The sequence below is a fragment of the Dermacentor variabilis genome, chromosome 11 (genome assembly GCF_050947875.1).
Source record: "Dermacentor variabilis isolate Ectoservices chromosome 11, ASM5094787v1, whole genome shotgun sequence".
Taxonomy (NCBI): Eukaryota; Metazoa; Arthropoda; class Arachnida; order Ixodida; family Ixodidae; genus Dermacentor; species Dermacentor variabilis.
Window position 1 is genome coordinate 114,858,555 of NC_134578.1, and position 23,725 is coordinate 114,882,279.

Here is a 23,725-nt window from a genome sequence, read left to right on the forward strand (position 1 = left end):
CGGTCCGGTCCGGCGCAGGGCACATCCACACGGCGGAGGGCCATAGCAGACGGCAGAGCAGACCAACAAGCTTCACTAACGCTTTTTCGCGTTATCATTGTAATCATTCCGGCTCGAGTCCCACAAAGCCGGGAAGTGCTCAACGAGGGATACAAAATAAAAAAACATCCTCATCACTCCAAGAGGAAATGGTGTTTAAAAAGTATGTCTGCTGCGCTCACGTGTAGGCTGAACAGCGGACATGAAACGACTGGCTTTTGCTGAGCCGAAAACTATAAACTTGATTTGGCTAAGGACGATCTGTTGCCGGACAACATTCGTTGGCTACGCCAAAATTTTGTATGCGGTATGCATGCGTTCCGCCGCGAAAACTGAAGCGGGAAAAGCCTTGGCGATTTGTTGGACCGCGAGGGCCGCGGTCTTGCGTGGGCCAACGGCGGTCCGCACGAACTGGTGACGCCCTATGACGTGATGCGCGGACCGCGGTCCAAAAGAGCAATTTAGTCCGTCGTATGGATCGGCCTGAACCGAACGAACGCGCCGAACAACGATCTCCGATCGCACCCCATGTCCTCATTTAGTAATGCAAACAGATACACACGGGTGCACAAATTCAAGGTAAAAACGTTATTACAATGTCGTCAAACTGATGCGCTCGTGACGATCGAGCGTTGCCATTCGGATGACCTCAGTGATACAGTTGAGACATGTTTGATAGGCCGGGCTGTTCTTCTTGGGCTTCCTCCCACGGGGCAGTAGCTTGCGTGGGGCTCACGTTGGGCATCGGCACCGTGCTCTCGCGATTGACTCCTGAGCGACGATGCCAGGTAGAGTTGCCCGCGGAGATCCCCTTCAGCACTGGCGTAAAACTGCAAGCACAAATGTTCGGGGCATGAGATGTGACAACCGTTTCACCGAGACTGTCGTATGAATGCGCAATTACTAGCCACTTGCGCAAAGAGCAATCGACAGCTTATTTCTGAGGGTACAGTCACGAGCGATTGTTGTGCCAGTAACGACAGAAGAGAGCCAAGTTTAAACGTTTCAACACATCGTGTGAAGAAGGCGCGAGTGCCTCCATAACGATGACAGGTCACCATGTGTGGACTTCGTTTCGGAGATAAATTAGACAAAACGCAGAGCAGAATTCGCGCCCGCCCATGCGGCCATTAAAGCAAGCACATGCCTGATCTCAAACGCGCCCCTAGACTGCAGTATATTGGGAAATAATGGCGGTATGTAACCCGCAAAGGTAGCAGTTGCAACCCGACAGCTCCGCTGCTGATTGCCTGCACTCGATTCGGCTCTGCTTTACAATGTCCAAGGCAGTAGCCGCGCTCAGCAGGTTTATGTAGGCTTATACTGCGGCGCTATGCAGGTTGCGCCAAGTTCCACGTTCGCACGAGTTTGACCCTAGTTTGCTCGATGGCGCAATACAGGAACCCCGAGGTGTGCATTGGTTCCTGTATTGCCGCTTTATTGACATATTTTATAAGCAATAAACAAGGCTGATTTTCGTTTGTATTCCTCGGAATTGTATTGCGACCACGGCGGTAGCAGAGCCGTCAATTTTTTACAAGCGCGAAATGTTCATACCATGTCTGACTGATTGAAGAAGGCACGACTGTATCTTAAATTAGGCATACAACTCCCGACTCCCTAGCACTTAGGCTCTCTGCGTTCCCAGAAAAACTACGAGGTTAATTACCTGCCCCCGCCACCCATTTCCTCCTTCTCATTAGCTCTAGTATAACCACTGTCCAAAGCTGTAGAAAGGATGAAGACACCACTGGGAGCCGTCAAGGTCGCCTGCTTTGTCCGAATCTATGAGCAGTATTGATACGGCGGTGCGACTGACCATTCTGAATAACTAACCGGGAAAGCTAGTTTTCGTACGACAAGGGACAGGCAGACGCGACGAGCGGATCATAGGCAACTCGGGGCCTCTCGGTAAGAGCTGCAAAACTTTTCCTTTTTTTTATTTTCAAGCACAAGTGTCAAGTGCTGTTCAAAGTCAGCGAAAATATATCGTGTACCTGGGCGCGCTCAAGACCGCGGACATGCGTGAGATGCGGGAAACAAGAGGTTAGGGCAACCGAGAATTGACACTATGTCGTGCAACCAATGACGATCAGCAAAATCCGCGAAGGGCGGACAAATTAGCGGATCTCTTAGGTATGTAGGGCCCTCTGGGCCGCACTTTACGGCGACAAGGTAGCCTTGCTGCCTGCGGGATTATATTACTGAGCTATGCCCATTGCTCGGTTGCGGTAGTCGGAAGTTCGAATCCCCCCTCCCCGTTTTTTTTACATTCTCCAGTGCACTAGATCTGCAGGCTTGGTGTGACGCCTAACACCGGCGAAAGATACCGAGAGCAAGCGCGGCTATACTAATCCAAGTACAACCAAATTGGGAAGGCCCGCTAAGCTTGAACAAAGACACTCCCTCACCAGAACAGGAATTGGCCGCCCTGGTGCAGTATTCGGCCACAACCTCCATAATGATATCTTCAATTAACCAATGACCCTTAGTCCCCAGCGGCTGCGGGGCACCTTACCAAGGTGGTTGTCAGACTTCCAACGCAGCAGAGGTTACTAAGAATATCTGCGTCCGAACAGGCCGCCAATGGAATCTGACCCTTGCAACGTTTAATACCCGAAGCCTATCGAGTGAGGCTAGCTTAGCAGGACTCTTCGAAGAATCGTCACATATTCTTTGGGATATTATCGGCCTTAGTGAGATTAGAAGAACTGGTGAGGCTTACACATTGCTGAATAACGGCCATGTCCTCCACTATAGAGGCCTCCCGGATAAGAAGTAATGCGGCGTAGGATTCCTAATTCAAAAGGACATAGTGGGCAACATTGACGAATTCTACAGCATCAACGAGAGGGTAGCAGTAGTCGTAATCAAACTCAATAAGAGGTATAGATTAAAGGTAGTACAAACCTACGCCCCACCGTCCAGTCATGACGATGAGGAAGTAGATCAGTTTAAGAACGTGTTGGATTAGCCATGAGAAAAGTGCGAACGCGGTATACAGTAGTAATGGGGGACTTCAATGCAAAAGTGTGGAAAAAGCCGGCGGGTGAACAGGCAATTGGCAACTACCGTGTCGATTCTACAAACGCTAGAGGAGAGATGCTGGTAGCATTCGCAACAATGAATAAGCTGAGAATAATGAACACCTTTTTCAGGAAGCGTAGCAACAGAAAATGAACCTGGAAAAGCCCTAATGGCGAAACAATAAACGAAATTGATTTCATACTTTCTGCCGATGCCAGCATAGTGCAGGATGTGGAAGTGATAGGTAGGGTAAAGTGTTCTGATTATAGGTTAGTGAGAGCCAGGATTCACCTCAATTTGAACAGAGAAAGAGTAAAATTGGTCAAGAAAAAACAGGCTAACTTAGAGGCAGTAAGGGTAAAAGCAGACAAATTCAGGCTGGTACTTGCAAACAAATATGCACCCTTAGAACAGAGAGCTGATGATGACGACATAGAGGTAATGAATGAAAGCGTAACGAAGCTGGCTTCAGAGGGAGCAATTGAAGTGGGAGGCAAGGCCAAAGGCAACCAGTAGGCAAACGCTCCCAATTAACAAACGATCTAATAAAGAAACGACAAAGAATGAAAGTGTACAACTCAAGAGATAAGATATAATTCGCGGAACTGTCAAAACTGATCAACAAAGCAAAAATAAGTGATATTAGAAATTATTACGTGAGAAAGACTGAATAAGCCGTTAAAAATGGGCTCAGCCTTAAACCATTGAGAAGAAAACTTGGCATAGAACAAATCAAGATATATGCACTGAAAGATAAGCAGGGTAATATCATCAGCAATCTCGACGATATAATAAATGCAGCGGAAGAATTATATACTGACCTTTACAGTACCCAGAGGATTCCGGAGCACTCTGTTCGAAACAATAATGAAGAGTGTACAGAAACTCCACCTATAACTAGAGATGAGGACAGAAAGGCCTTGCAAGGCATGAAACAGGGAAAAGCGGCAGGAGGGGATGGAATAACAGTCGAGTTAATTAAAGATGGAGGAGACATAATGCTAGGAAAACTGACGGCTTTCTATACGAAGCGTCTATCAACTGCAAGGGTCCCAGAAAACTGGAAGAATGCAAACATTAAACTAATCCACAAGAAGGGCGACGTTAAAGAACTGAAAAACTACAGGCCCAATAACTTACTCCCAGTATTATATAAAATACTTACCAAAATAGTCTACAATAGAACAAGGGCAATATTGGGGCTTTAGTCAACCAAGGGAGCAGGCTGGCTTCAGGAAAAGTTGCTATACCATGGATCACATCCATTTCATTAATCAGCTTATAGAGAAATCCGCAGAGTACAATAACCCTCTCTATAGCTCTCTAAAGCTTTTTACCGCGTGCCCCACTGTCGCCTAATTTCTAAATTATCTGCCCTACTACTTGACTCTAACATTTTGCTGGATTCGTAATTTTCTTTCTTTTCGAGAACAGTTTACTGTTGTTAACAGTTTCTCTTCCCCGCCTTCTTCTGTTAGCTCTGGTGTGCCACAAGGCAGCTTCCTCGGCCCCTTACTCTTCTTAATCTATATTAACGACTTACCAACTCAGATTACTTCCTGCATGCGCCTTTTTGCCGATGACTGCATAATCTACCGTCCTATTCACACGACTGACGATTACTTGAAACTGCAAGCAGATCTTAACGTTATCGCTAACTGATGTAACAAATGGCTCATGACACTAAACTTTACAAAGTGCGAGGTTATGTGCTTCAGCCGAAAATGTGTAAATTCTAAATATTCGTATCATCTTAATAACACTACGCTTTCTCACACTTCATCATATAAGTACCTTGGTGTTGTTCTTACAGAGAATCTTTCATGGGTCCCACACATCACTTCTACATGCGCCAAAGCATCACGTTCTCTTGGCTATCTACGACGCAACTTGCGAAATGCCCCGCCAAACATGCGAAAACTCGCTTTCCAATCATTCATTTTGCCACAGTTAGAATTCGCCTCCCCAATTTGGTCCCCTCATCAAAATTGCCTAATAAATATGACGGAAATGATACAAAACAGAGCAGCCCGGTTCATATCCCGTAACTACAGTATAAACTCAAGCATTACACAAATTAAACTAGAACTACTGTTGCCGCCATTAGATATCCGCCACAACATCGCTCTTCTGTGCTTATTCCACAAATATATTTACACTAATAAACGAACCCCCGGTTACAACTACAAATACCCCACTCTTTTTCACGCAGATTACATAATCAGTTCAGTTTCATGAGCATATACGGTAAAACAAATGCATTTAATTCATCTGCACTACCACGTGCCATTCGTCTCTGGAATGACCTCCCAGATAACATAGCCTCCATATCTAATCCCGACACGTTCCGCTCTCAGTTACTCATGCTTTTCCCATTTAAAACCGTTCACGAGTAACCAATCTAGTGTATGTTGTCGCGCATTTTTGCCATGTTGTATATCATTTTCATAAACGGTATTCCTTTGCTCTCTTAACAGTAACAAGTGTTCGTGTGCCTTCAGATATTGCTTTGTATTCCTAGTGCCTTCAATATTGTGTAACACGGTAATCTTTTTATAGAACTGTTCCTGTTGTAAATTTGTACTTTTTATACCTTTACTGTTTAGTATGCCCCCCTTACATTATGCCCTGCCATAGGGCGTGTGAGGTTCTTTTGAATAAATAAAGATATGGCTTTCATAGATTGCGAAAAAGCATTTGATTCAGTAGAGATACCAGCAGTCATAGAAGCATTGCGTAATCAAGGAGTACAGACCGCTTAATACCGTGGAAAATGTCTACATAGATTCCACAGCCATCTTAATTCTGCACAAGTAGGCAGATACCTATAAAGAAAGTGGTCAGGCAAGGAGACAATGTCTCCAATGCTATTCACTAAGTGCTTGGAAGAAGTATTCAGGCTGTTAAACTGGGAAGGTTTAGGAGTAAGGATCGACGGCAAATAGCTCAGCAACCTACGTTTGCCGATAACATTGTTCTATTCAGTAACACTGCGGACGAGTAGCAGCAAATGATTGAGGACCTTAATAGGAGAGTGTAAGAGTGGGACTTAAGATTAATATGCAGAAAAACAAAGATAATCATAAATAACCTGGCAAAGGAACAATAGTTTAAGATCGCAAGCCAGCCTATAGAGTCTGGGAAGGAGTACGTTCACCTAGGTCAACTAATCACAGGGAACCAGACCATGAGAAGGAAATTCACAGAATAAAAATGGGTTGGATCGCATACGGCGGACATCGTGAACTCCTGACTGGGAGATTACCGTTATCATTGAAAAGGAAAGTATACAATCAGTGTATTTTGCCGGTGCTGACGTACGGCGCAGAGAGTTGGAGACTGACAAAGAAGCTTGAGAACAAGTTAAGGAGCGTGCAAAGAGCGATGAAACTAAGAATGCTAGGCATAACTTTAAAAGACAAAAAGAGAGCGGTTTGGATCAGAGGGAAAACGGGTATAGACGATATTCTAATATACATTAAGAGAAAAAAATGGCGCTGGGCAGGTCACATAATGCGCAGATTAGATAACCGTTGGACCATTAGGGTGACCGAATGGCTACCAAGAGAAGGGAAGCGCAGTAGAGGACGGCAGAAGACTAGATGGTGCGACGAAGTTTTGAAATTTGCGGGTGCTAGTGGGAATTGCTTGGCGCAGGACAGGGGAATTTGGAGATCGCAGGGAGAGGCCTTCATCCTGCAGTGGCCATAAATAGGCTGATGATGATGACGATGATATTTTTATCATATTGTGACTAGGAAATTGCTGAACGCCTTGACACAGCCTACTCGGCTAACATTTTCAGATATTTAGATATGCCATTCTTGATAGGGGTTTCGGTGGGAGGGGGTACAACTGCAGTGAACCGTGTTCTTGAAATTTTGCGTGAGAGCGCCTTTGAATTGAGTTTTACTTTTGAGTTGCCTTCGCATGGATGCCTGCAGTTCCTAGACATTTCCATTGTTATTGCTGGATTCCGTGAGTGCTGTAGGTATCAGCCTCGCTCAAAGAAGGGTGTTTCAATCTACCAGTCTGCTCATTCGAAGCTTGTCAAAAGGGGAACAGCAAAAAACTGCCTGGTGCTGCTCTTGATAAATCCTGCCAGCTTGACATGCAACATAGCGTGTTTTTACAGCTGCAAAGACTGCACAACGAAGGATTTCGGTGTGAGATAGTCACCTCGGTGCTGGAATCCCTTGACAAGGAAGCGCACGACCCATCAGAGCTCCGCCCAAGCGTAGAGCCGCAACGCGGAGACCTGTTGCCATCCCGTACTACGACCAAGCCTCTCACCGCCTCAAAAAGGTGGCTGAAAAATGTGAAGTCCCGGTGGTTTTTACGGCGCCCAAGAAACTGGCGGGCACGTGCAACATGGTGCAGGGAAGAAACGAAATGAGTGCAGTATCAAGCACGTTGCTAGGTATACGTCCCATGCAGAATGAGGGTAGTGTACTTGATACCCCTCTCTTGTGGCAACCGCTACGTAGGGCAGACGGGACGGCGATTAAACGTCAAACTGCAGGAGAAATGCGCTGGGGTAGAAGGATTGGTGGGGTTGGCAAACTGGCTGACCACTGTCGCCACTGTCGTAATTGCACGCCTAGGTTCCGCGACACTAAAGCCTTGAAGATGTTCGCGTCACAACTGAGCCGAGAAATCTGTGGAGCTTAATGTATAAAAATGCATTCTGGCAGCTGCGTAAGCACCTCTTTAGTATCACTAAGTGAAAAAGAGTTCAATAAATTACAAGCACACTTGTGCCACTCACGACCGTACGCCAATGTCGTGTGATGGTTGTCCGATGATTATCAAGTGTGATTATGATGCATGTATAAGTGCGTGGCTTTCTTAGAATAAATCTGAGTTGAAGTTCTGCGCTTGTCCTGTGTTTTTCCTTCACCGTCCGTTGTCGTTTACGCGGTTACACAATGCGTTCTAATAATTATTAACAATAGGTGGCTACAGCAATTGAGTACTTTGGGGTCCGTCCTCGACACTACCTATCCCAACGATCAAATTTTGAATAGCGGAATTCATGCGGGAACTACGCGAATAAGTATTTCCCCTTGGCAGGCACCTTGAAACCGAAACTGGCTGGAAAAAGAGCGTCGATGTCGACGACGTCGCCGCCCCCGCGCATTTCGTCACGTCTCCGAGCTCACCGACGGCATCCGCCGGTCCGGCAGCGCGAGCAGCTGGCGTTATCACCTTGCTGTATGCGGCGATGACCTAGTGCTTAAATGCCGGCGGGCCGCCAAATTCGTCATTCTGGGTCGCGATCAGAGATATTTTGTTCGATATGCGTTCTGTTCAGTTGCTGCAACGTCACAAAGTTGCAGTATGCAAAATTTGTGATAGCGGGGCGGAGAGAGCAGCCAATCAGGAAGCGGTGCCCTCCCCGGAAGTTTACTTCCGTCGTTTGTCGTCTGCTTGCAGACAGTATACTACAAAACAAAATGTTTCTCGTCTTCCAAATGAATGAAATCTTTATCTAAAAAGCTGTATTTTTTTTTCTCAAGCCCAAACACATCTTCAAATAGTAGTACGTGGGACTACTGCAATTTATAACTATTAGTTTCTTTGCGTCGTCCCTAGGTAGTGTCGCGCACAGCAAGAAGAAAAAAGAAAAAGAACGACGGGAAGAGTGGCGCACTTTTCAAGAGGCAGCGACAATATTCCAGTGGCTCGCTGGCACCGATGATGGGGTCGATTTCTCTGTACAACCAATGAATTATTTGTTTCGAGAAAGAAGACGCCGGAATTCACCTTCTTCCATTTCTTCAAACGCGTTTCGCACCGCCACCCACTCTCCTCCTTCCTGTAGAAACGCCAGTGCAACAACCTAAGTTCCCAACGGAAGCGCCATTGCCGCAGCCGCCTGTTGGATAATATCCAATCCACCAGACGCGCCATGCGAAGCCGTATGATCGCTCCAAACTTGCCAGCTCCCGTCGGGTTCGGCGCCTAGCAGACGAAAGGCTCGGTGGGAGGATGATTGACAGGAGCGTGCCGTCATTTTGACGTCCCCAAAAACGCGGCCGCGCCCCGCGGCTGGCGACGTCGGCGCGGAGTAGGCCAATCAGGCGCGCCGGTAACCGAACGAACGCACCGAACAACTAAAACCCCTGCATCTACGCGTCACCGCCGCTTCCTTAAGTAGCGACAACCTTTGTTGTGCGCCGCCTTTTTCCTTCCCACCAAATCCGGTTCCGGTATTTCCGGTTCGGGCATTTCCGGTTTAAAAATTTCCGGTTCCGGCGTTTCCGCTTCCTGGAGTTGCGCTGCGGGAATTTCCGCTTTGACTGCTGTTAGACGATGATGAGACACCCGCGCGTGCTTAGCAGAGCTGTGGCAGTCACCATAAGCAAAATGCAAAGGGGACAAGCTGTTGTATTCCGCTGAAGTAGTAGTTCGCGGTCGCTGTTGTCCAAATGCACGAAAAACGGCAGTGGTCCCCAAGCGCCCAGGCACTACATTCTACTGTACGTTGTCGCTCGTGCCACAACCCTTCGCAGGTTGACGCGAAGCAGCGAACACGAGCAGATCGCTGGTTACAGTAGGCGGTGGTTCTTGGATGGAATCGCATTCACAGTTTCAACCGCAGCTCGTGCAATTAAAGCCTCTCCAGCGGCGCGAAAGTAAACAACGCTAAAAAACAAAGTGTCACTTCCACTCGGAACAGGAAGCTGCAGCTACGTAAGTTCCGCTTGGCGCCGGAAGGTAAGGGGGTGAGTGGGAGAGGAGCATGCAGGAGGAGGGCAGGTTGGCGGTACTTAACCTGGTCGGCGGAAACGTGTATGGAGGGGCTTTACGAACAACCATCTCCAATCGCACCCCTGTTAGGCGCCACGTCGCCGTTGTAGCGCCGTGGCGCTACAACGGCGACGTTGTATATATCAGTCTGATAGCGTCTGATATCAGTCTGACAACGTTGTAAATATCAGTCTGAGCGTCAACCGTATGGTATTCCTTTTTTTCTTCACTGCGTGACTTACGGTCCTATCTGTTTTAGTTTACGCGTTTTTATTTACACAACTCGCACGCACGCGTTTGAGAGAGCTTTCCCGGAGAAAGTGAATTTTGACTAAACGTTGTTGTTATCAAAAAGCCTGAAACGGCAATTCGTCGGTGGAAGTGGACCAGCAAATCATAGCTGGCGCTTGCCTATCGGCCGTACCTGGTTATTCTGACCGCCAATAGATGACACCACAAGCGTACGTGCTTCCCCTTGCTGCCAGTTGCTGACGCTCTGAACAGCCTCCGCAGAGCACAGGCCACGCGCTCGCATGTTCTCTTTCATAAAGATAGAGGCGGTTCTTCTTCGCCGAGCCCAGACCGGCCAGCTTCTGTCACCAGCAAGGCTACACCTCATCAACCCGCACTGATACCCAAGCCCTAAGTGCCCGGCATGCCCAGCCAGAGGTACGGCCGAACATCTTCTGTGGAGCTGCTCTGCCTTTGACACGGTCCGAGAAAGAACACTACGCTCCCTGGCCGGGAACCGACCTGGCACCCTGCAGGAGTGGCTCGACCCGCCATCGCACATCGGGCTCAAGGACTCAGTCCAGATTTGGAGTGCTTATTTGGACTTTTTCAGGGACAAGGAAGGGTCTGGCCGCCTCTTTCCAGAGCCGACCTCAGGACCACTCTACCTCGAGGCAGAAGAGAGCACCGGTCCCCCTCCCCCTCACCCATAGAGCACCCCTTTTCTGCCGCAAGGCTTGGCCTATTAAACGCAGAAATAAAGACGTATTTAAAAAAAAAAAAAGACCAGCCTGTACACAGAAAGCTTGAAAACTAACACACTTATTATCTCAACGCTTAAAAGTAACAAAAATGTGAAACATATGTGTCACATATACATATATAACAATGTACAGATGCATGGGCGGAGTATTAACGTGATTCTGAGCAAAACAGGTTTGCTATTAGTTTTAATTTTAGTGGGTCATGCTCTGCAACGATCTATTCGGGTTAGTTGTTCCATTCCTCTACGGCTACAGGAAGAAATGGTTTGTTAAACGTGGTAGTTCTACAAAAATGTCGTTGGATGCTCATTTAGTTGGAGAGGCGACGTGAATAGCGGGCGGGATGCAGTAGTACTGAGCCATGCAAGTTAGCAAAGCACTAATAGAATTTATGAAATAAGCAGAGTCGAGATTGCTTGCGTCTGACGTCTAGAGATTGCAGTTCGAGCGACTCCATAATATCATTGATGCTCGAATGGTAGTTGTAGTTAGACGTTATGAAGCGAGCAGCATGATTTTGCACGGATTCCAGTGGCTTATACTCCTGACACACGGGCAAAACTACAGTCCTTTGCAGTAAACCCCTTTTGACTCTCAGGGTCCCTTTGCAGAACGGAATTGTGCCGATGACACACGGCACTGCACTAACTTCCTTAGGTGGTTCCTCAGATGAACACCGCAAAAAAAAAAAAAAAAAAAAGCGCTGGTTGTCAAAGCAGCAACAGAGAACACATTTTTAGAAAGCTGGGTATTTGGATTACATTTAGCTACTGTAGTACCAAAAAGCATTTTTTTTTTGTTGATGGCTTATAACACGCATATTAGTTTATTTTATTTGCGCTTTTGCCCTCTTAGCGGCAAATTAAATTGGCCCAGGAATTATGTACAGTCGGTGTTTTGCTATGCTACAATGTACTACAATAGCTGTGCATACTGTTTATTCTGGTGCTGGCGACGCTTCTCTCGTCCTCTTTCACGTCTTTTTGTCCCTTCCTTCGTGCATGCAGGTGTAACGCGTTCTATTGAATGTGTTATTCGCACAATTGTGCTCGCATGACAGAACTGCGCATTTGCATAATGGCTCAGCGAAACGCTAGCGATGAAGAAAGAGTTGAGGTTGCTCTGACGCCTGTCGCTCTCGGATCTCTTGAAGATGAGATAAACGCAGCCGAGGCGAAAGTGGAAAACATCAAACGTCCACTCATCATGAGCGTGCTTCACGTTGACTGCTTCGGCAGTGTGCCCTCGAGCTACCGACCATGGAAGGTGGGCCTACGTGCTAAACGAACAATGGTGTCACGATGCCAACCCCCCAAAGACGACGCAGGAAATGAAACTGCCCGAATTCAACACGGCGACACTAGCGACGTGATGCGAGCGTTTGAGAGCATAGTTAGAGTAAATATTCACTGTTCGACAAATCGCGTTTCTTTCAGCCTGCCGAGACCACCGACGTAAGATCAACGTGCCCCGATATGACACCGTCATGTTTTCACAATCATTGTTTCCACGAACATCCAATGAATGAAATAATCTACCCTCGTAATTAACATTCAAGGACCGCTTCTCTTTAAGATTGCATTGCAACATGTAACCATGCAGTACTGTCTTTCCTTTTGCAAAGGAGTATTTTATTGTTTTGTTAATTTGTAATGATGCCTGTTTATCTTTACAGCATGTTCTGTACATATTGATATATTTTGTGAATTCGTAAAGTATTGCTGTATACTCTACTGCTTTTAAATATGCATTTTTGTTTATGTGCTATATTTGCTGATTTTTTTTCTTCAGGCCTTCCTTCGCCCCTCGCCTCTATTATGTACTCAGATGTATTTTAAAGCTATTAAAAATAATGTTTTACGAAATATACCAAATATATGCAAACTCTTTGATGACTTCGCTCAAGCGAGATTGCACAGTGGCTCACTGGACTCTACAGCATCAGTTTTGGCGCCTGTGGGGAAATCGACCCTATCACCACTTTTCACCTCCCAGCCGAAGTCAAGCGTAACTAATAAAGTGTGCTTCACCGGCTATACCTCGACGTTGCCTTCACTCGACACTACATCCTTCGCACAGGTGCCGACAGCACGAACACTGAATACTCTCAAGTGCGTCAGATTCTGCAACAGGTGTTTGGCGCCTGCGCTCAATAGACCTCAGACTCTGCCCAGGCGGCGCTGTGGGAAAACGCGTCACTAGCGCCCGCATCGCAGCCTTGGCTCTAATTGAGTAGTGCAAGGAGAGCTGTCCGCAAGCGATGGTGCATAGGCCACAATGGACCCTTCTCTTTCGTTTGTGTTGAGGCACGGTTCCCTAATAATTAAGGACCTGAAAAGCTTCTTCCGCTCATCCACGCTTCGGAAAGGAAGCTCACCAGGACGAAGTACGTGTACAATATAAAATAAAGTCTCAAGTGTTATTTCGGCGTGCTGGAAGTCGCAAGTACAGAAAGCATCAGGTTTGTCTATAGGCATAGCAGCATAAAAATCTAAGCATTTCAAATTGGTTCATATTGAATATGTCCTGAACACAAGACTTAAGTATCTCCAATATTTTTATTTATTTTACCGTAATGTTTTATCTCGCAATTATTTACAGAGACTAAATCCTTTCATAGCCTTTTCCAGAGCAGCAAACAGAAAACGTTGTCCAATGCAGCAAACAGCGTGCGATCATAACGAAAGTAAGCTTCCTACGGTGCCTACCCGCTGCATCTTTCGTTCTCGCAGGAGCTACAGCATCGCTCAGTACCTTAATTTGAACTTTTCGCAGACGGTTCGAGCAACAAGCGCGCACAAATAAATGTAAATAAACGCGTCATTTTTCTTTCCACACGTGCGTTACTTCGCAATTACTCATCCAGTGCTCCTACAGCAACATTATTGCTCACATTTGAAAAACGCAGTCCAGCAGGCTCAGCACATCGCGAAGCGTGCTCGTTGTATCGGCGCAGGACATACAATATACCTAAAGTAGAAATGAGCTCGCGATACAACGATGCTCTAGAACAGGATTTTGAATTCATAAACGAACCAAAATGTTTGCTTAAGCTGACCTGCCAAATCTCTCCGTTCCACTTGTTGAGTCAAGCGGAGGCGGACGTCTGTTAAAAGGTGGAGATATGGATGGCACATAAGCAGGATGGTTCGCAACGTTGTTTTTTCTGTTAGCAACGAATTGGAGGCTGCAGATTGCCGAGTTTTCGTTTGGTTACCACGGTCCTCTATCGGGGCTACTCAACACAATTACAGAAGAACAAAATTGTCGCACTTTCTCATACGAGCCGCTGTGTTGTGGGGCAGGCAAGTAATCCGATTACCCAACAGGTTGAACAGCCCGTATCCAGCGCCCTCTCCTTTCCCCTTCATACGATCGCGATGGAAATCGGTAAAACTGAACGTTGTTGTTCCGTCCTTCACGTTCATGGCAATTTACAACACAGCAGTAGCGTCGACTGCGGCGTTTCTTCGTAGCGCGACGAGCTATCGCGGTTGCCGTCGTTTCCGCCATCAGACTGAGCCAGCAAGCGCTTTATGGCAGTTCAGCGGCGCGTCCGACTAGCGTAAAGATTCATAGCTCTCTGTCTGGGTGTTAAATGCGCAAAACAGTCGCAATATGTACAAAAATCTAGTCGAATCGTTGTTTCGCAGTCGCTAGCTGCATAGGCAACTTAGCAAGGGAGTCGGGCTTCGCACTACTCAATTACTGCCTCTTCGCAACGGCAGGTGGCGCTACGCGTCTTGCAAAACTCCATAGTCTGACGTCCATACGCGCCACAGCAGAAGACGTAGGCTCCTACGCTGGCGGGCATCGGAAGGCACTGTTTGTGGAAATTAGGATTCTGTTTTGGGTGTGACGTGAAAGTACACAGCAGAAAAAAGCAGCCACCAAAGGCCGTTATAGACTTTTTGCAGATCCCCTGACTGATTTCGAGACTTTAAGGCATTCCTTCCTTCCTATTCTGATCATCATCTTTAATGACTCTTTTTTTTTGTCCTCTCTACCGCGCAGAGCAGCAGGCCTGAGCATACCAGCTCAGGCCCCATACCTATCCGTCTTTCCAATAATAAGTTCTCTCCGGCGTAGTCGACAAGCCATGGTAAAAGATAAACAGCTCGAGCAAAAGGCAACGGACAAGACGACCGACCGGACAGGCGCTCGTCTAAACCGGCCGTAGTAGCGTAGTGGCTATGGCGTTGTGCTGCTGAGCTCGAAGTCGCGAGTTCAAACCGGGCCGCATTTCGACAGGGGCGAAATGCAGAAACTCTTGTGTACCGTGCATCGCGCGCACGTTAAAGAACCGCAGGTGGTAAGAGTTTACCCGGAGTCCTCACCTGCGGCGTGACTCATTATCAAATCGTGGTTGTGGCACGTAATACTCCAGAATTTCATTTTTAAGTGCTCATCCCATCCTTCTTATTTTTTTGTCCTTTCCACTTGCTATTATTCTACTGCCCTACGCTATCGATCCTGTGAAGCGCTGTAATTCGTCGTCAACTGGGTACGCCACACAGGGAAAGTTGTGCGAAAAGTACGAACTCACGCTTGCGTAACCCTCGGACACAGTCTTGCCAACATGGGACGCATGCGTGAGACCACGACACTTCGAACGGCGGTATACAAGTACCTCTAGGCGCATGCAGGCAACATCGCGCATAATTTTGTGCCGACGAAAAGGTTTTCACTGCCTCCAGTTCTACCTACGTTCTCTTCCAGCCATCGCCAGTCAATAGTGCCGTCGACGTTTCGGCCCCTGATCAAGTTGAGCGGCTCCGGTGAGGCTGAGCGAGTCCTCTTCCGCCCGTGCTCGCGGGAATTTCCGCCATTTCCTGGTTCCATTCTTGCTCTTTTCCAATCCACGGTTGTGGTAATCAGAACATGTAAACAACAAAAACCAAGACATATGAGCCTCGAGCAGCCAACAGCAATGCGCGAGACCATCACGATCAGGTGTGGGGACATCGATAGAGCCGTCGTCCCTATCTTATAAACAAACTGTTCACTCACATGCTGTTTTATGAGTTCACACCGATAGTCGCCAAGATTTCTCACGCTAACAGAGTCCCAAAAGTCAGTACAATCTTCTCGATGTAGCATGCATTGATAACAAGCTCGTTCATCCCTACCGTAGCTTCAGCAAGAACCTTTGTGAAAATGTAGCCCACCTTCAAATGAAGTGCAAATAGTATTTCCTCTAAGCGTGCAAATTTTAGGGAGTTTTTGGCTCAGTTTACGCAATCTGGGTACCATGGAAGAGTTCCACAGCACTTTCTGTCTGGCAAACTACGTAGTCTATACATCTGCTCGACAACGAGTATTGAGCAGAGCTCAATACTCGTTTGTGGACGGAATAGTTTGTGGGCGGAAAGTCGTGCTTTCGACACACCTTTCATTGTATCATTATCCGACGCTCATCATATCCGATGCTTGATGCCACATCAAGTTCACTGGCAGTATGCATCCCCGTAGTCAGCATTCACGTGCAGCCAGCGACCAATCTTTATTTTCCTGAAATGAAGATTTTTCAAATGTGTAGCAGCGCTACTGCAGTGTGATGAGAACACGGCGCTTAGAATGCTACATGGCTGAGCTAAGGCGTCCGCGGCATACTGCGCAAGGAAATTAAAAGTTTATGCTTGTTGAACGACGGATCTGCAATTTTCTTGTGTGGTTTCAAATGCCTACACAATGTGACTAGATCTTACAATGCCCTCCAGTGATCTACTGAGCCTTCATACGCACGCGTGCGCCCAGCTCTGGGTGGCGTCAGCATTCTAAATGGTAGGTGCCGGAACCCGCTATATCGTGGGCTAAACGTTCCGTTGAATTGAGCGATTTTCGAGACTGGAAATGAGGGTCCGCCAATAGGCCCCTTAGACCATCCTCCAGATAAGGCGCGGTGCCCGCAGTTGTTAGGGTCGTGCTGGTAATCACATTTCCCCTCCCTCCCGAACTATCTCGCGTCCCGAACTGTAGGGTGCCTCGATTTGCGCACCTCCCCTCCGGCTGTACGCGGCGACCGCGCGCGCAGTGAGACACCAAAGATGGTGACGACTGCATCTGCTTCCAAACCGGGCGGGGAAAAATAAGCCCCTAGCCTGCTTGATTTAATGAGATGTTTCTAGATCTATCCATATCTAGTCTTTTGCCTATTGATCTCGATGTTAACATTCGTATTTAGAACTTCTATCTCATTACTGCACCCTTACTTACACTTGCAATGACTCTAGTTCTAACTCGGACACTTCATGCCAACTGGTGGAGGGCGTGGCAGTTATCTTAGATGTCACTTGACGGCATCGCGGCATAGGGTGACAGCGACACAGAGACTCGCATCCCACGCCGTTTACGGCTACTTGCGCCTGTTTTCAGATCGCACCTCATAGGCGCCCGTTCCTGTGGGAAGCATCGGTGTCACGTGCCGAACGAACGCGCCCAGTGCAAGATGAGAGCGAACGTAGCGCGGAGCGGATGACGAAAAAAGCGAGGAGAGGGAAGAGCCGCGAGCAGAAAAGTGGAGAAGAGGGTGCAGCGAAACCATGCGGCGGAGAGCGGAGGAGGGTATGACAAAAGGGTGAGGAAGAATGCGGAGTGCCGGCTCCGAATAAGCTTGCGGACAGCGCGCAAACGAAGCGCTGACGTGAGTTTCGGACCCACTGCGCATGCGCTAATTAAAGCCCCTTGATAATTTGAAAGTAGGCGACACTCTCCTCCTAACGGCGCTTTCCTCCTCGATTCTCCTCGCCCGCCGGCTGCGCACGGCCCACTTTTCCTCCTCGGCTCCCGCAGACGGGCCGCAGGATTCTATGGAGGCGTGTAATTTTGGGCCAGTTGCGCGCCCCTGTGGGGTTGAAATTTTTGAGAAATGCTAGTAACAGGATCGATAATGCTGGAGGCAACGTTTATGACGAGGTTGGTCTTTTCTTAAAGCCGTATGAACGGGGTATACCGATGTAAAGGGAGCTTTGCGGCGAGTTCTATACTCGAGACAATTTTTCTGCCGCATGATCAGATGCTTTACTTCGTGCGTCTGATCTAGTATTGCTTGTGACACATCCCTTTGTGTGTGGCTTCTTAAGCGAAAGCCTTAGACCTCTGTTTCATGGTCCCGTTGTGAGCTACAGAAAATATCACGCGACCGAAGGAAGGCGGGAAGCGAACCTAAGCATGTGCAGCCGCATATAAGAGAAGATTAATGATTAGCAAAGTAATGATTGATTAGTGATTGGATTAAGATGAATTCGGGTGTATTAAGGAGCATTAAGGTTGGATAAAAGTCGATGAAGGTGCATTAGGGTGAATGAAGGTGGATTAAGGTGCATAAAGGAGGACTATGTTGGATTAACGTCGATGAAGGTGCTTTGAGTTGGATTAAGGTCGATTATAGCGAATCAGGGTTGATTAAAGTGCATGAAGAAGGATAAGGGTGGATTAAGAAGGATTAAGGTGCAATAAAGAGGATTATGGTGGGCCAGGGTGAATTAAAGGGAATGAAGGAGGATTAAGGAAGATTAGGGTGGACTAAGGTAGGTGAATATGGATTAAGGTGAATTAAGGACGATTATAGTGGATTAGGGTGGATTAAAGTGAATGAGGGAGCATTAGGGTCGATTAAGGAGGATTAAGTGTATAAAGGAGGGTTAGAGTAGATTGAGGTCGATGAAGGTGAATTACGGTGCATTAAGGAGGACTTTCGTGGATTATGGTGCATTAAATGAATGAAGGCGGATTAAGGTCGATGAATGTGGATTCGGTGGATTGACGTGCATTAAAAGGATCATGGTATACTAATCGGTCCTAATACTCAATGAACCCTAACTCACCTCAGTCCACCCTAATCCACCTTAATGCCCCTTCCTCCACCTTAATCCAGCTTAATACTCCCAATCCACCTTAATTAAACCTAATCCACCTACATCGCCCCTAATGCACCTTAGCCTACCCTATACGGTCTTAATTCTCCTTTATGAATCCTAATCCATCATAATCCGCCTTAATTCGCTTCATCCACCTTAATCCTTATTCATGCACCTTAATCCAACCTAATCGTGCTTCATAGTCCCAATCTACCTTAATACACCCTAATCTACTGCTATCAAACCTAATCAAGCTCCATGGTCCCTAATCCACATTAATCTACCCTAATCCATCCTAATCGGCCTTAATTATCCTTTATCAACCCTGATTCACCTTAATCCACATTATTCGACGTTAATCTTCCTTTAACCACCTTAATCCTCCATAATCCTTGTTCATGCACCCTAATCCACCCTAATCGGTCTTAATACCCTTTCATCAACCCTTCACCTTAATCCACCATAATGCGCCTTAATCCTCCTCCACCTACCTTAATCTTTATTAATGCATCTTAATCCTTCTTAATGCACTCTAATCCACCCTAATATTTTTAATACACTCTATTGAACCTCGATCCTCCCTAATCCACCTTATGTCAATCACTAATGATTCGTTAATTCACTTGGGTAATCATTCTCATATACAGGGCTGGACATGCTGGGTCACCTCTGGCCTTCCTTGGGTCACATGATACTTCCACTTTACAACGCGACCTTGAAACAGAGCTCTCAAGCCTTTTACCTTAAAACCTAAAAAGAAACTCAGTGTTGAATAGCTAACGCTCATCACCTGCTATACCACGGGTATCATCATCATAATCATCAGCCTGGTTACTCTTGCCACTAACTTTTTTCATGGCGCAAAGCAGAATCTATAATGCTGCACTTCCGACTGAATAACAACAGTTCGCGACGTGCGAAGTGATGGAGCCGCCCCAGAATATTAAGCATACTGAGGACAACCGCAACAAAAACGATCGTGAGCAGGCCGGAAGAATGAAAAAGTAATGCAGCATTATGGGATGCTTTGCTATGAGCTATAAGAAAGACGCCTAAGCTGGCGAAAACGCTGTAATTTGTAGGAACAAAGTTCTTTCGGCCAATGTCATGCAGCCACTGCTTCCTGCGCAAACCGTTACGCTTTCCTTGTGGTATCATAAAAAGGGCATAACCATCTTCAGGCTCCTTGCTGCAGTTATATGCGCAACAGCCCGGCATAGCCCTAACACATAGAGCAGGAAACACAGCCTAGGACGTACGCTACGCCGAGCTAAAGCGCTGAGCCAGCCGTGTTGAGGAGGAAAATGGCGCTAACGAAAAACAAAAACCCAAGCAAAACTCAAGATCTGCGCGTTTCCAAGGGCAACGGCAGAGAGACCAATCGTCGTGCAGAAAAACGGAGGAAAAACTGGTTACCGCGAGGGAACGCGCAAGGGGCGAGCAGGAGGCGAGGAGGTCGCGCGGCGGCGGCAGAGTTCAAAGAGTGTCGCTAGTTTCAAGTTATCAAGGGACTTTAGCGCTAATTCGCCTGTGGCGCCGCCGCCGCCGCTAGAGAATGCGCTCAGCGTTAGCAACGCATTCCCGTGTTCACGCTTTCTTTCTGAATAATGAGTGGCGCAACCGCTGGAAAGCTTCGTCTGTCGCTGCTGCCAAACGAGCTACCCAAGCAGAAGCTCCACGCCACCACCGATAGCACCCTGTCGTTCAGAATCAAATTATGTCCTGTTTTGCAAATTCAAAACACATAAACAGCTGCGCTCAAAATTCGCGTTAGGGAGTATCGTAATCGTTCGTGAATTTTCTTTAGTGCATGCTTAGTTGCTGAGTAATGTTACGCGTTCTGGACATGAAGAGGTGTAATTTAATACAATTTCTATGTTTACACATTTACAAGTCATCTAGGCGGGCGCTTTTCTTCTAGACGTGGTTGCAAGATACCCGGATCCCAGATATGCCAAATCCGCCCGAAGTCAGCTAAGAAGACATTGCCTTCGAAAAGAAATAAGAATACAGCTCTCTAGAAGACACCTGCCAACTGTAGGGCCCTTCTCAAGGGGAGCGAGCCCATTGGGCCATAATGTTTCCTTCTTAAATGCATCGGGCTAACGCGCATCAAAAACAGGCACGCGGCTATGCCCGGGCTGCTCACCTTCTCAAGCACTTCACGCGGAGTCTGCTCCATTTCGATGCTCTCCCGCTAACGTCACCGCTAATTCTAGGTCCCTCTCGTGCATTATACTTCCTATATAACGCCATACCACAATACAGCGCGTTTGGATATCGGCTACAAGTGAAGGCATAAACTCGCCGTGCTGAGCGCCTAGGGAGCCCCTACTCTGCCTACTATATCTGCGGAAAGATCGCGGCTAGAGTGTACTACATAGGGGGAGTGGGTCCAGCGCGGGTTCCCCGATGAGGCGATCTTCATTGAAATGTCGGTGTCGGCACCGTCGCCTTCACTTGAATGAGCGGCCCCACACGTCGTCCGGACGCGTGTCACGTCTGAGACCCTACCACAGCTGCATCGAGCTTGGACAGCTGTGCCACTCTGCTCCATTCAGTTTTACTACTCGGTGGTGAAAACGCTAAGTTCATTCCCCACCGACGTGCTTTAAAGAAACTGGAGAAAGAGCGACAGAAACGACAAAATTGACGGTGCCCCGAGCAGACGGCAGCGGTTCGGCCCGCCAGATCGCCTCAGCCAATCGGCGCAGCTGAAACAGCCGGGGCTTCAGGATAAGGCAGCGGCTGCGCCGCCACAATTTCGGCGTTTTTGCGTCACTCGCAGCGCTTGCTACGACATCCGCTGGACTCACTCTGTCCTTCTAGCATACTCTACCACGGCTACGCTAACGCAGTGGGCATCGAAGCTGAGGCTACGAGTGCTACTCTTATTGCGTGATGGTGACGCACCCACTCTGTCTCCTTACACCTTCTTTTCCTTCGGCCCCGACCAAATTCCCACTGTCAAGTGTCAGAATGTCATGACTCGTGAGGTTGACGCGCGGTGGTAACACGCGGAGCATGACCTGGCACGGAGCGCCACCAAACTGAGCGGAGATTGAGAGGTACCAATTACTAATAAGCATCCGCCCATAGGTTCTTGAACAAGAAGGTTCCAATGGCCGAGACTTTCACAAAGCTCCACGAGCTCCGACCACGATGCTAAAGGGCTAAGCATGCGAGCATTACGATTGTGGCCCGTGCTAAGCCATTTCTGTATGGCGATTAGGGCCAGAGGTGGAACAGTTGCAACTGTCCTGACCGAACGTTTCCGAACAATAAAATGCCTGGTGGCATCCCACTGGCACTTACTGAAACATTGGCGCTATTCACAGGACGTGTCTCAAATCCCGAACCTCGCAAATTATTACTGCGTCAACTGAAAAACAGATCACTTACATCTGGAGACGCTAAACTGAGCACAGGTGAAGACCGCCAAGAAATCCGCTGAAACGAAATTGGCGTTCGGGAATAAGTGCAAACATTCTCGGACAAGTAACCGGTGGCAATCGGAGAGTTCCATCTGCTCCCCGCACTGCAAGCAACATGAATTACACTCACCGCTTTGGGAATTGAAGCAGCGTCACTGTGCCACGAAGCCGGTGAATGCGCCAACTGCTTGCGGCGTTTTCTTCTTCCCCGCACTCACGTGCTGATACGCTCGTTGCGCCCCCTCCTTCTGAACTGCATTCTCATAGGGAAATAGAGAAACAATGAAGCAATGTGAAACGCACTCGTCAAGAAAAAACTCCAACCGTTTCACGAAAATAATAGGCATTATACATGCCTAGAGCCATTAAGATCGCAGTGGTGATGCCAGCAAGCTGATATTAAAATACTATTAAACAAAAATGGCAAATTGACAAATTGCGCCCTCTGTCACGAACAAAGCGATGGAACAAGTCAATGGAGCCTGTCTTCGAAAAACTGACCACCTATCAGCGCGTCGGATTTCCGGAAATTGGTTAATTCCAATAAATTAGAGTTTATTATTTCACTATACGTCATCGGGCTTTATTCCAATAGCTCTGCTAACTTTCTGGACCGCTCTTGTGTACGGATCCTCTGACAGCGCTGCGTTTAGACGGCTGATATCTTGCGAATGATAGTTCGTCTGCTCCATGTCTGCTGCAATAGGTGTTGATGTAGTTTCCTGCGACTTAAATGAATGAGTGACCTCTCTGTAGACAAGGCTTCGGGGCAAAAGGTGTTCTTAAGGACTAGAACTTACCTTTGCAATGTTTTAAATTATTTTATTTTATTTCTTTCTTTCTTTTGCTTTCATGCGCCATGTCGTCGAGCTTCTCGGAACTCTTCTGTATGGTCGCATTGCACTGAAGCTGCATTACAAAGGCATACGTACCTTATTTAGATTGCGAGCCACACCAGAGCACAGAAACTGAGCAGACAGGCTGCGTAATGTAGCGTTTTTTAAGTTGAGGAAAACGTCAGGCAGTCTGAACTTCTAAAATTACAACGGTGCATATATATTTTTCAAGCGAGTTCCAGCAACACACCGCCTTCCCCTAGAAGGTGATTACCAGCAAGCGTTCCATTATATTTAACTTCTTGCTGCCAATTACCGTGGGCAGGTTACGAGAGCCGTAATACCTTGTGTCATACGGGCTCTTTCGATTGTGATCGAGCCAATGGGGATAAAATTTTTCGTTGGCCATTGACTACTTTGTGGAGTCTCGCGAAAAGGAGACAATAGTGCTTGCAGATTTCAATTCTCATCGATTTGAACGCTTTTTTGCAGCATTTGCGTTTCCCAGGGGTATAAGCTACGGGGGCACACAGAAAAGAAAAGGAACTCGTGTTTGAAGCACTCTTTTAAGGCTGTACAACAAAAAATTACTAACCTTCTTTGCGCACCAAGATTAAAGCACTGGTACTTAGCTATCCTTACAGACGTCAAGAACTGCCGCGAGCTGAATAATTCTATCTCTTGTGGCTACAACTCAGCTGAAAGCAGGAGTTGAAATGCCCTACCTTTCGCCTAAAAAGTGAGAACGGGAGCGGTATGCTATGCTGCCGCATCATTTCAAT

At 47.4% G+C, this 23,725-nt stretch overlaps 1 long non-coding RNA gene across 1 annotated transcript; it reads right to left on the reverse strand.

The window, feature by feature from the left end:
* Positions 1 to 612: 612 nt before the first annotated feature.
* Positions 613 to 22,361, reverse strand: LOC142563148 (uncharacterized). Its single transcript, XR_012824308.1, has 5 exons — positions 22,238 to 22,361; positions 22,076 to 22,123; positions 16,204 to 16,325; positions 15,522 to 15,663; positions 613 to 869 (listed from the first exon to the last, which is right to left on the reverse strand). It is a non-coding gene; the product is annotated as an uncharacterized LOC142563148 (long non-coding RNA).
* Positions 22,362 to 23,725: the final 1,364 nt, after the last annotated feature.